We start from the raw sequence: 13,451 nt of genomic DNA, 5'->3' as shown, positions 1-13,451 counted from the left end.
CAAGGGAGAGGGAAGGAGGGGAAAGGGACTTTTGTGGTTTGGAGAACCCCTTGTGTGTTACAAATAGGAGAAGGACTTTATAAAGAACATGAATCATGGTCGAGTGAGGACTCGGGGAGTCTCAACTCCCCACACAGCCACTTCCAGAAGATTCCTTAGTGACTTTTCACTTGAAGGAAAGGACCTTATTTCAGTGCTTTTCTTTTGTAAAGATGACTCATAGCATGTTTTAAGTTCCAGCTAGATAATGTATCAATCTCTCCCATTCAGCTGGACTGAAAATTTAACAGCAAATTTCAGTTTTCAATGTAAAGTATAATAATTGTGTGTGCAGTGGGGGGAAAGGTGCGGGGGGGGGAAATGAGGGGGTGAAGAGGAGGATATTTTTGAAGTGATTGTGCTTTGAGGAAATCAGAGAGAGGAAACAGTGCTTTATTATTAGAAAGTGGATGGAGAACAATAGCAGCTCATGAAGAGTGTCCCAATAATCATCTGTGCGCCATTTATCTAAAAGCAACGTAAAGGAAAATATAAGCAGTGGATGGAAAGGAAGCAAATCTGCCTTTGCTGCTCCATCTCTATTTGAGGCAACAGCCAAAATGAAAAGCAGAGCAAAGAAAGACAAAAAATTCTAAGGGTACTTTTACTTGAGATTATATGTAAGAGCAAGAGGGATGTGACAGGTAACAGTAATGAGTTTAGACAGAAGCATCAGGGAAGACTTTATGTGCAAATCTCTTTTTTTTGTGGTTAGATACCATGGGTGATGGTTATTTTGTTATTGTTGAAACAAACCTAAGTAATTTATATAAAGTTTGATTTTTCAGTGCTCTGCTTAAGCTTGAAGTTGCAATATTTCTCTTGCCTGTGCTGTGGATGTTATAACTGGCAAATGCACTCCTGGTTTGGTCTGCAATCCCTGATTAGTAATTCAGTGATAACAATGACACTTGGAATAGGTGGAGGTTTCTACTGCATTTCCTCCAAGAAGTATTAATAAGCTAAAAATCTTGAATAATGCAACTAAAACCTTCCTTAAAGGACCTTACAGCATAAGGGCTGGTGAAAAATTCATTCATTTTGGCATTGAAGGCATGTTTCATAGCAACACATACAGTTGCATAGATGCTACTTTTTGGCTAATTCCATAAATAATTAATTTAAACAACATTAATGAATGAGGCCCCAGGTCTTCAATATGAAATCAATAACAATCTTTGCTCTGTAATGCTTTAGGTTAAGGTCCGTGAATAAACCATTTAGATTTTCATAAAGGAGTTGTGTGTATATACACACACACACCCCCAAAGGATCATTATGCATTTCTACAAGGCAAGAGATTAAACATATTTTAATTATATCTTCTATAGTTAATAGGTGTTCCAATGTCCATTTCTCTCGGGTTTTAATTCTAATATCCATTAAATGTATGAAACTTAACATACAGTAGCTATATTAATGCATTGTTTGGTATATAATTGTGAATACACCTCTACCCTGATATAACGCTGTCCTCGGGAGCCAAAAAAATCTTACCGCGTTATAGGTGAAACCGCATTATATTGAACTTGCTTTGATCCGCCGGAGCGCGCAGCCCTGCCCCCTTCCCCGGAGTGCTGCTTTACCGTGTTATATCCAAATTCGTGTTATATTGGGTTGCGTTATATCGGGGTAGAGGTGTACCTATTTACTGTGTATTTAATAGTAGTGTTACATGAACAGGTCTCCATTGTGGCTTTTAGCCACTTGCCAGCTCTTGCAGCAGTGCAGAAACAATTTCTCCCCCAACCCTGAACTCCCAGGCATACATAGGACGCATGTAGAGTGACCAAACAGCAAATGTGAAAAATCAGGACAGGGGCTAGGGGGTAATAGGAGCCTATATAAGAAAAAGACCCAAAAATCGGGACTGTCCCTATAAAATCAGGACATCTGGTCACCATAGATGCATGCATCCTGCACCATACCTTATGGGTGCAACATACTAACCCCTCCCCTCTGCATACACTAGCTTCACTGAATGGGACAGATGGGGAGCAAGACCATAGATATTCCTCAGACCTGTCCACTTTAGCCTGTGCCACTAGGTTTCCTAAAGGGAAGCAGGAAAACACAGGGATTGCAACTGAGGCTGAGCAGTATATGGGGTTGGAACATGATACTAGTTATAATGGGAAGACTCCTTGTGACTCATCCATTCCCACTGTGTCCACCTCCCACCCCCCATGCACATGCTAGTCACAATATGACTCATACATTGAATTTTTTCACATCCCTCAGAAATAGTGGGCTTGATCTTGCAAGGTATTGAACACCTTCTACGAGGTATTGAGTGATCTCAATGTCCAAGCTAATAAAGGTCAATATCCATCTACATTAGATAATATACCAATGGAAGTTAAGGGTGCTAAGGACTATGCAAGAGGCACCTAGGATATTTCAGGATCAGTACTACTGTGTGCAAAGAAAGAATGAGAGAAAATTGGCATCTGTTCCCCTTACAATTTAAAGCATGGTAACAGCATTGTATTATTGTTGTCAGGCCAGTGGAATATATATTAAAATATTTTTTTAGCAGTAGTGATAAGCAATAATATATTAATTAAGTCAAGCTGATGTTAGATGACTTAGCAACTACAAGAGCTGGAAATGTCCAAGTATGGAGAAAGGAATGGCAAATCAGTTCCCAGACCCCGAATCAGAAAGATGCTGATGCATTTTAAACAATGCAAGAATCAAGCTACATATTTCCAGGATACATTTTTGCCTTGTGCTAAATTGATTAGTAAAGACATGGAAGCAATTTGTGTTGAACAAAGGCATTTGGACATGGGTCAGGGGTCTGACTGGCCTAGCAAAATAGTTATTTCATAATTGTTCACTGTGGGAATTTTTGTACTTCCTCTGAAGGATCTAGTCTTGGCCATTGTCAGATACAGGATGCTGGGCTAGGTTCTGGGCTGGTGTGCTTATTTAAACAATTATTTTTGGGTGAAGTAGTAGGTAAAGGACCAAAACCTTCCGGTTCTAAGTCAGTGTTGCCTAGTGGTTAGAGCAGAGAGGAATCAGAAATCTAGCTAGGTACTTAATCACATGGCTCCCACCACCATAAAGCCTCTCAAGGATTCATGGACTGATCTTCACTACACCCCTGTTTGGTAGAAAAATGTTGTTATCCCCATTTTATATATGGGGATTTGAGACCAAGGGTGAAATCCTGGCCCCATAGAAATTAATAGGAATTTTGTCACTCACTTCAGTAGAGCCAGGATTTCACCAAGAAAAAAGAAAAGTGCCTTGCCCAAGGTTACAGAGAGTGTCTGTGGCAAAGCCAGGAACTGAACAAAATTATACAGCACAGGACTGGGCCTCAACCACAAGGGCATCCTTCCTAACTAGACTGTTCCCAGCTTAGCTGCTGACTTGCTCTGTGACTTTGAACAAGGTCCCTGTTCTGCAGTTTCTCACTGGTAAAATGGGTATAGCAAAACATACCTACCTGCCAGGGGTTAGGCAGCTTAATTAATGAATGTTTGTAAAGCACTTCGAGAACATTTAATGAAAGGTACTAGAGAAGTGCAACACATTATTATTTCCCGTATGTATTGTAAATGAAAGTGCTTTTGTAGAGGCTGACATTTTCACATACACACTGAATGGCTGCAAAAATCCTAGCTTCATTGTATTAAATATTTAGCAGGGGGGTTTACAGCAATTCAGTACATATGTGAAATGTCAACAGCATTCATTTGTGGCAGAGATTTCTCTCACTGCAGAAGGCAATGGGGAGGGCCAACCTGCAGACAAATACCGCTTCCTCTGAAATAGATCCTGTGGGATACTCTCCCCTGTACTAATCGGTGTTCCATGGCCAGAGGTGAAAGTAAGGCAGTATAGTCTGGTACGGCTTCCGCGGCGGTGATTTAAAGAGCCCCAGGCCCTTTAATTCGCCCCTGAGCCCTGGGGCTTCCAGCTGCCTCTGCAGGTCCCAGGGCCTTTAAATCTTGAAAGGCCCCGCCTCTTCTGGTTGAGGCCACGCCCCTGCTCAGGACTCTGGCATACCAGTAAATGCTTTAAGTTACTTTCATCTCTGTCCATTGCTCAGTGTTTCAAAAGGTAGACAAAACAAATGATCATCACACACAATTCATGGGAATATATGATGAGGGAAATTACAGCCTAGACTAAATTTGGCAATTACCTAAATGAGGAGGAATCACCATTGTCAACCATCTGTGATACTGGGTGATATACACATGCACTATTGAACTAAGCATATAAACACTAAAGCATGCATGCAGTTCACTGTTTGAATGTTCACATACGCTTTGAAGATTTAGCTGTGCTGAGAGATGCTGTTTCCCCATTTTTTTCCTTAAATCCTCTTGAGGTAAATTCTGTCAGTACAGCCCAATGGAAAGAATTATTGAGAAAGAAAACTTCCTGCCACTGTATGTTACCTAAACTTAATTCTATTTTTACCAGATGTACCTATGTGTTTTCCTTTTGCTGCTAGGTTCCAGCACATCCACACCCAAGTCTTTGTGATCTCCGTGTAGGATGTGCTCTCTTCTCCAACGAATATAGGCTGAATGTTCTTGGATTGTCAGAATAACTAGATTTTTTAGATCTAAACAGCAGTAAAATGCCTGAAACCTGGTGTGGTATTCACCATGTACATCACCATAAAGGAGCTATACCTCCACTATCTTCTCTCCACAGTAAATTACAGTATAAATACCAAAACACTCCTAATAATTATAGAGGAGCACTTTCAGTGTAAGAGATTCTAAGTGTCCTAAACTCTATATGCTTACTTGGATTGTCTTGATTTTTTCTGTGCAACATTGATGGCCTTTACATTTGAGCAAGGAGTTCCTGAAATACAGACACTTTGGGGATGGAGGGGGTGAAGCATTTTACAAATGCAATAGGTTCTTATAACTTCAGAACACATCAAAGCATGACCATCATCACAATTCTACTACAACAAGTTATACAGCCCGGGGAGGATTCCTAAGGAATCACATAGCATTTAACTAGCCACAGCAGCACCTACGTTGCAAACATGTATGATAACATAACTGCCTAAATGAGCACTAACTCCTACAGAAAACAATTCGCTTTCTGTTTAAAAAAAAAAAAGGTAGGAAATTCACTGGCAATAATAGACTTAACTAACACAGAGAGAAGAATATCCAGTGGTACCTCATGTGTTTTCAGAATATTCAGTTCAGCAAAACACAAAACTTTGCAAACCAGGAAATGCAGAATTAAGGTACATGCCAAAAATCAACCTTAACTCTGTCCTCTTTGAGCAATGCCCCCCCAATATGCTTATAGCACAAATACTCACACACTGGCTTTACAGATAGCACAGAACACTCAGGGAATAGGGCACATGACTGCCATATGACAGTCTAACACCTTTGTTTTGCTAAGGTAGAACTTGTGTTTAGAGGAGGTGCACTGAACAGTAGTTATCTTCACCTGCCATACAGTCAAACACTAAGCCTACTCCACAAAGGCAGCCACTTCCCTACTCACTCTCACTCACTCATTCCCGTCACCCCAATCGGGGTATGGGCCGCCAACCACAGATCTCCAGAGTCTTCTATCCTGGGCCATTCGCTCTAGCTGGTTCCAGGTATAGCCCATTTTTTTGCTATCAGCCTGAAGGTCGATTCGCCAGGTATTCCGTGGACGGCCTCTTTTCCGCTTGCCTTGGGGGTTCCACCGCAGTGCCTGTCTGGTGATGTTGGTTGGCTGCTTGTCTAATTTCTTCCTCTGCTGGGAGTTGACGGGTCCTCTCCAAGAGGTGGATGTTACTGATGGTGTCTGGCCAGCGGATCTGGAGAATCCTTCTGAGGCAGCTATTAATGAAGGTCTGGATCTTCCTGGTGGTTGTTTTGGTTGTCTCTGTCCAGCTTGCGTCCATCTTGTCTCGCTAATGCCTAGTAGGGTCAGGTTGTTGCTCCTCATCTCTGCTGCAACCTGCGCCGTCTTTCCTGACTCGTACATGGTCCTCATGTTCCATGTGCCGATGGTAATCCTCCTGGTTGTAAGAAGGGTGATCGGCTTAGTGACTTCCTCACAGCTTTCACCACCCAGCATCATGCATCTTCGAGTTGAAGACCCTTCTTTTTCCAGGCTAAAAGTCTCTGTTAACTCTATTGTTGGCGTTTCTGTAGCAAGCTGATTTTTTACTGGGTGGAGTTGCTAGCCCCACGCCCAACCCTCCTCCTTTACCCTGACTTGGGACAGGCAGATGACCCCAAAGGACCTCTCTGGTAGAGTTACACTTCACTACTACATTTCACAACCCTTCCACCCAGGATTCCATTTATCACAACCCTTTTACTCACCCATCATAACAACACTGTTCTCATCTCCCACCTCACTGCTGACAATCTCCAAAACAAAAGACCAGCGAGTCCTGCTACTGACACACAATTCAGTACTGAAATGAGGCAAACTGAATCCCTCAGGGTGCACAACCACCTGTTTCTATTCATCACACACGGGTGGAGAAGCAAACAGAGATTTTCAGACCCCAAGAGACCTCCCCATCTTACATCATTATCACGGCTTCATCAAGTTTCTTCCACTAATCCCTCCACTATTCAATACAGCTTGTCAGGAATGATAACTTACAGCTGTGCCTGCCCAGGATCCTGGCAGCCAGTGAGCACAGATGAGCCACAGTAAGACCACCTGATTGACCACTCTCACTGATTGGCCAAGGGAGTCAGCAAGCCCTCTCTTCAGCCCAACAGCAACAACTGATCTCTGGCTATATAATGTGCATGCTCATAGAGGTAGTCTTATCTGTGCCTACATTACCCAAGTGACAGCCCTGAACCTGCCTTTCTCCTGCCCTTACACCTGTCCTGCTAACCTGCTCCAGCTCTGTTTCTCTACTGGCTTTGACCCCTTGGTGGTGCTGGTTACTGGCTTCCTGATTCCAGCTCTGACCCGTTAGCTCTAGTTACTGACTCCTATTCTAACCACTAGGCATAACTGCCTGCATCCCAGTTAGTGAAACAGCTACACCTAACACAGTGAATGCAGGAAAAGTGCATGCAGATAGTTCCCAACAGCTATTGCTAGCTGTTGTGGGGCAGAGTTAAAGTACATGCCCATGCAACCTTAACAGCATTTCATAGTTTTCAAACGTGAGAGTTTTTGCTGAACTTGACATTTGGGAAAGGGACAAGATATCACCTGCAACCTTAGCTCTGCATTAACAACATTGGAGGGGGGGAAGGGTTGTCTGTGAAAGTTAATACTTGGGTTTATAAAATATTTTAACTTAAATGCCAGGAAAGAAAACAGATTAGTTAGTGTTAGTGTTACAGTTTTAGCTCTAACAATAGTTAAGGCAGTGGATAAAGGGAGACTGTGGAGCAGCTTCTATTAGAGCTATATTCATGGCTGGACTAGATACCATTCTACCAGTGAAATCTTACGAATGATTAAATCAATCTATCCATAATGTAGGTGGATAGACCAAGTGATCCTCATCATCATCCAGATGATTCTATGGGGCTCTATTAAATGTAGAAGGTGGGGATTTGAACTTACTTATGGCCTAAAAGGCACACGGTCAGAATACTTCTAATAACCTCGCCCACTTTTTGTGTTTAAAATTCATTTCTACCTGCTATCACCACTATATGCACAAACAAACCCTTGCAGTCTTTGGCACTGAACCTCGCTCTAGAGTCATACATTATGTTGGACAGCCTGCATTTTGGCAATTATCTTGGTATCATCCTGCCATGAAATCCTGCACTGAGATACATCACAGACTCTTGGCCCCTTTCTCACTTCAGCCAGAGATGGGCTCTCAACAATAGCAGGTTTAATCCATGTCCTCTGCCTGAGTCCATTCCCTGTTCAACCTAGAATGGAGAGCAATAGGAGGAAACTGGGAGAAATGGCATAAATAGGGAAGAGGTAAATATTATCCCAGATTTTAGGGGCCAATGTCCCACATATATTAGGGATATGTGTATTCATATATATGTTAGGGATCTATGTCCTTCATTACTGGGAAGAAGCAGAGAGAAATGCTAAGAAGACAGGAACTATAATGTGATAGCTCTTAAAATAATTTTCTGTTGCATTTTAAAGTGCAGTATTCTCCATGGGCAAAATTCTGCGGTTCTTAACTAAGATAAACTCCCACCACAAGGAGTTAAAGATAGTGGGAGTTAGCCTAAGACAGGACTGAGTAAAAAGTAAATAAGGAGACTTGTTGCTAGTTTTATGTGAAAGGGTTACAAAGTGGTAGGTATCCTATATCCCTCATAGCTTTCTCCCTCATCAGACTCCCTCAAACACTTCAACACTCGTCGATCTTTTCATGCTAAAACAACAACAAACAATCATCTCCAGTGGCATTTCACACCACCCATCAGTTAAGCAGCCTGAAACAGGAAGCACCATTTTCCAAATTGAAAATGTTTGAATATGCTGTCAAAAAGCCTCTCAGTAAATGTGTTCCATCCAACAGAAACAAACCCTGTGCAAACAAATCAAGTGGTGCAGAAATCCTTTGCACAAGATGATAGGCGAGTCTTCCATGCTGACACTGTATGCGAGCCAAGTTTTCATGTACTTTGATGGCTGACCTCCAACTTCTGACATATTCATTATATTCCAGCATGTTGGGCGCAGATCGCATTGAAGTGATGACAGCTACAAGACAGCCAACGAGGAATATGGGCATTCTGGCAACAGGTGGCCTTTCACTTGTACTGGGAAAGTTAATCTAGTTTATCATCAAAGTGTATTATGTTCAAGGAGTGTCATGTTTTGAGAATTTTAGTGACAGATCAAATAGAGGAAGCATTCTTCCATGGAATGTGACATTTTTTGTAGACCAAACCTTTCAAATTGCTCTACTGTTTATGCTTGATTTAAGTCAGTTAAAAAGTTACTATTTCAGGGTTTACATTACTCATTCCAAATTACAGTTCATATCCTCTGTCAAAGGTGGAGGGAAGTGCATATACCATATAGTATGCAGCTCCAGCAGCACCATCTACTAAACCAGGGGTCTCAAACTCAAATGACCCCGAGGGCCGCATGAGGACTAGTGCATTGGCCCGAGGGCCGCATCACTGACACGCCCCCTTGCTGCCCCTGGCCCCACCCCCAATCCACCCCTTCCATGAGGCCCCGCCCCTGCCCTGTCTCTGTCTCAGGACTAGGGCAGAAGGGCAGGGGAAGGGCAGCCTGCCCTGGCCCTAGTGAAGGGGGGCTCTAGGACCCTGCGGCAGCAGGTGATGCCGGAAGCTGGCATAGCAGAGGAGTGGAGTCAGCGTGAGCTCCCGGGCAGGCTCCCGGGCGGTGAGGGGGCAGCAAGTGGGGGCCGGGAGACACTGGGGGGAGGTGCGTGGGGGTGGCAGGTGGGGCCAGGGGAGAGACCCGGCCCCAAACATTGGGGAGCAGCGCGGGAGCTTAGGTACAGAAAATAACTCGGGAGGCGGGGTGAGGAGTTTGGCGGGGACAGGAAGTAACTGGGGGAGCTCCAGGGCCGCCCAGAGGATTCCGGGGGCCCGGGATCTTCGGCGGCGGGGCCCCTTCCGTTCGGGACCCGCCGCCAAAGTGCCCGAAGACCTGCGGCGGCGGTCCCCGCTGCGGGTCTTTGGGGCACTTAGGCGGCGGGTCCCGAACGGAAGGGCCCGCCGCCTGCGCCGGCGGCGGTGGCGGCGGGTCCCTCTTTTCCCCACGGCCGGTCCGGCCCGGCGGGTCTCGCTTCCCTCCCCACCCCGGCCCGGCCCGGCGGGTCTCGCTTCCCTTCCCCGGCCCGGCCCGGCCCGGCGGGTCTCGCCTTCCCCACGGCCCGGCCCGGCCCGGCGGGTCCCGCTTCCCACCCAGGCGGCGGCTCCGCTTCCCCTTACCGGCGCGTCTCGGCGAGGCCTGAGCCGTCCGTTCAGAGCGCGTGGTGAGGCGGGGCTGTGAGCTCCACGCCGGCGCAGCGCTCAGCCCAGAGCTCCCAGCCCCGCCCCTCCCACGCGGCTCGGATCGGGTGGGGCTCAGGCGCTGGACGAGACTGGCGCTCTATGCGCCGAGGCTCCAGGAGAGGCGGAGGCGGGAGCCTCCGCTTTCTCTTGGGGCCGGAGCCCGGGGCAAATTGCCCCCTTTGCCCCCCCCCTCTGGGCGGCCCTGGGGAGCTCCGCGGGCCGCAGGGAAGAGCTCCGCGGGCCGCATGTTTGAGACCCCTGTACTAAACACTGGGAAATCAACTGCATCTCACATAAGGGTGTTTTCACAAAGTCCATATCTCGACACTCAGTGAAAAGTAAAAGATAAAATACCTCCAAGAAAGTGCATATCGTTGTAGCATTGTACCCTACCTGCAAATCTAGGTTGGGAAAATATTACATAGCTGCTTCCTTTTTGCTTGTCCGTTTCAACAGACTGAGGAAAATTACGTGTAAAATAAAATTATGGCAAACTCTTGTACTCTATGAGTAGGGGATGTGGAATAGTAGAGGAAGAGATCTCTTGGCCTGCTGTTAGAGTTAGGGCAGAGAAATACTCCATCCTCACTAAAGCCAAGATGTGTTAAAAGAAATGCAATTCTTGGCCCTAATTCAGAAAGGTATCTAAGCATTCCCATTGATTTCCATGGGACTAGAGCTGGACTGTAAAAAAATTTGATGGAAGATTGGAGGTATTGAAGAAATCATTATTATTACAAAAAAAAAGTTGTATTGACACAGAAAATTTCAGTTTTTCGTTGAAAAACTAACACCCCCAAACCAAAATATTTCAGACCAAAGCTGAAATAGTTCAGTTTGGAAATACTAGTGCATTGCAAAAGTAAATGTTAATGAAGAAACTCCATAGGATACTAGCCTTTGTTTTCACATTAACTGCTCCTGTTAGTTGAAAGATTAAAAAAAAAAAATCGATGAATAACCAGATGAGAGAGGAGCATTTACCACCAATTTCTAGCTTTCCGAGGAACAATTGTACTGGCATATTTTTTAAGCTAAAAGATATTAAGGAACTAATTTCTCTACTAACATGGCTTTCAAGACATTTCAACAAACTCAAAAGATAAAGGTACACCTGAATAGGCTATTTTACATGAAGAATGGGAAGCCTGTAGCCTTGCAATCCCAGAACTTGACATTACTTCAGTCAGCCATTTTGTGTGTCCAGCTACTGCTAGCTGAAAACCAAATACCACAGAGCTCGAAATAATCTTAGACTCTGACGGAAAGCCAATGACCTACATGTTTGCAGTTCTGCTAATCAGAATGGGAGGATGGAATAGAGAGTTAATGTACCATTAGAATGGAAGGAATGTTTAGACAGTCAACCTTGGTTTTAAGTGCTCCTGACATATACGTTTTATTGTCGTTATGACTACAGATACTAGGAATTCTTTGATAAGAGATTAGTAGTTTGCTGAAATTAGGAGAATTGGTGACACATTAGGGGTTACTTTGGTGACTCACTAGGAGTCACTATGAGTTATGTGCTTTGTTTAAGTTAAACAATTATGCAAAGGAATATACTTTGAAGCAGACTGAGGAAGTTTTTCTTTGGGCAAGGAGCTGGCCCCTAAGCTCCACAGAAGCTGGACAGAAGGAGAGCCCCAGAAGCCTGGTTGTTGATTACTCAAAAACATTTCAGACTTTGGGTAAATATAAATGTTTGGGATGCTCTGAACCTACTGCTACCATATATATATGCAAGTGTGTGTGCACATGCTTGAGACCTAATTAAAAAATAGTTTAAGAGCACTCTTGTTTGTACCAATCATTTATCAGATGGAGGAGCTGTGTCCCCATTGATGTATTCCTGAGAAAAACGGTTAAGATACCAGTGCTTTGGGTTCTGAAAAGCATGGGTATCAGCCTGTAGAGGTTGATTGACATTTCTGATTTTATTTATATATGTTGCTAGTACATTTTTCTGTTATCATTCAGGTGTCCCCATTCCTTCTAAATAGCTTTACAGACATTTTTGTTAAGGGGAATATAATACTTTAATTTGAATGTTGGGCACATATTAGGCTTTAATAGTTTGAGAAACAAGGAAACATGTTTCAGGCTTAAGAAAACAAAGAGCCCTAATGCCATGAGAAGTGAAGCCAATGAATTACTTAGAAGAAATACATTCTAAGCACAGGTATAAAGTATCAGGTGAAATAAAGTTCAGGGCTCTCAGACTGAGGTGAACAATATGTATGAAGCATGCCAATTTCTAAAAAGGAACACATCACTATCTACACCCCTGCCTGTTAGAAAGCCTACTTGTCCCCCTTAAAAGGGGATTCAGGGTCTTTGTGCTTTAGGGTTGCTAATTTTGGTTGGATGTATTCCTGGAGGTTTCATCACGACATAACCTTTAATTAAAGATTAATCTTTAATGCCTGGAGACTCTGGGACAACCATGGAAAGTTAGCAACCCTAGAGTGCATACCTCCCAAAACTCATTCACGTAGAGGGTTCTCATTTTCCTTACACAAATAAGAATCTTGTTTGCCAACTCTGCCCTCATCCCATCTGGTGGAGTTATAGGGCCTGATTCTGATCTCACAGTGTGCAATTTGTGTAACTATAAGGCTGCTTTCTGTCTGCTGTTCCTTTAAGAGTAAAAAGTAGATTCACTGGGTGTTTCAAGATGGATACTGTTTCAGACTGAGTCATATAGGGCCCTACCAAATTCATGGTCCATTTTGGTCAATTTCACAGTCATGGAATTTTTAAAATTGTAAATTTCATGATTTCAGCTATTTAAATTTCAAATTTCATGGTGTTGCAATTGTAGAGGTCCTGACCCAAAAAGGAGTTGTGTATGTGGGGGGAGGGAGGTCACAAGCTTATTTTAGGCAGGGTTGTAGTACTGCTACACTTACTTCTGCACTGTTGCAGGTGGCAGCACTGACTTCAGAGCTGAGCTGCTGGAGAGTAGTGACTGCTGGCCAGGATCCCATCTCTGAAGGCACAGCAACCAGCACCAGCAGCACAGACGTAAGGATGGCCTAGTATGGTGTTGCCACCCTTATGTCTGCACTGCTGCCTGCAGAGCTGGACCCTCAGTCAGCAGCCGCCACTGTCCAGCCACCCAGCTCTGAAGGCATCAGCACAGACGTAAGGTTGGCATGGTATGGTATTGCCACCCATAGGCGCCAACTCCGTGGGTGCTCTGGGGCTGGAGCACTCATGGGGAAAATTGGTGGGTGCTCTGAACCCACCGGCAGTTCTCCAACCCACCACCCCAACCCAGGTCACCTCCGACTCCGCTCTGCCTCCTCCCCTGAGCATGCTGCCACCTCCTGCTTCTCCCCCTTCCCTACCCTTACATCTGCGCTGACTACAGAGCTGGGGAGCGGAAAAGCGGCAGCTGTTGGCCAGGTGCCCAGCTCTGAAGGCAGTGCCCTGCCAGCAGCAGTGCAGAAGTAAGGGTGGCAATCCAGCCGC

This window comes from Mauremys reevesii, linkage group 6 (assembly GCF_016161935.1).
Source record: "Mauremys reevesii isolate NIE-2019 linkage group 6, ASM1616193v1, whole genome shotgun sequence".
Taxonomy (NCBI): Eukaryota; Metazoa; Chordata; order Testudines; family Geoemydidae; genus Mauremys; species Mauremys reevesii.
Note: the sequence above shows the minus strand (reverse complement) of the source record.